This window comes from Frankliniella occidentalis, unplaced genomic scaffold (assembly GCF_000697945.3).
Source record: "Frankliniella occidentalis isolate FOCC.00 unplaced genomic scaffold, Focc_3.1 Scaffold78, whole genome shotgun sequence".
NCBI lineage: Eukaryota > Metazoa > Arthropoda > Insecta > Thysanoptera > Thripidae > Frankliniella > Frankliniella occidentalis.
In genome coordinates this window covers 664913-665514 of record NW_026267208.1, presented here as the reverse complement: position 1 = coordinate 665514, position 602 = coordinate 664913, and the positions used below count along the sequence as shown (strand labels likewise).

Here is a 602-nt window from a genome sequence, read left to right as displayed (position 1 = left end):
CCCCTCCCCTCTCCTCCCGCTCCCTTCGCCCACGGGGCCGCGTACGTTCACCTCGCTTTTGCGCCGCAGCGCAGTATTGTGCATATCACTTTCTCCCCTCCCCCTCCCGCCCGAGAGCGCGGACACACGCGTATGTACAAACACACACACACATACGCACATGTGTGTTGCGTCGGTGGAACGCTCCTGCTCGTGTGTCGAGTGTAGCGCGCCTGCTGCCGCTAGTCTGTGCGTGACACGCGGGGAGGACGTTAGTTCGCTCCCCGCGTTCCCCTTTATCCAGCGGCTAGCTCGCTCGCCGCTCGCTCGCTGGAGGGAGCTGGAGGGCAGCTTGATAAATCTCGGACATTTCCTGTCTGTCCGTGAGGCTACCCCGGGCCCGGGCCCGGAGGCTACCCTTTCTGATTATTGCTTTCGTTGCGCTCCACGGCGACGTCGCACTGGATGGAGCGGCGGGGGAGCGGGAGGAGGGAGAGCGCCGGGGCCGCGCCGCCGGGGCCGCCAGCAGGTGCGCCACGCGGCGTCGGTTTAACTAGCTTACAACTCTTGTTTCGCGTTTTATCATCGGTTAGGAGGCTTTTACTGCAAGTGCTTTCAAAGTC

General features: G+C 63.3%; 1 protein-coding gene across 1 annotated transcript in view; it reads left to right on the top strand.

Annotated features, from left to right (window-relative positions):
- Nucleotides 1-602, top strand: part of LOC113203299 (max-interacting protein 1) — a 47424-nt gene that overhangs the window by 32539 nt on the left and 14283 nt on the right. The window lies entirely within an intron of this gene.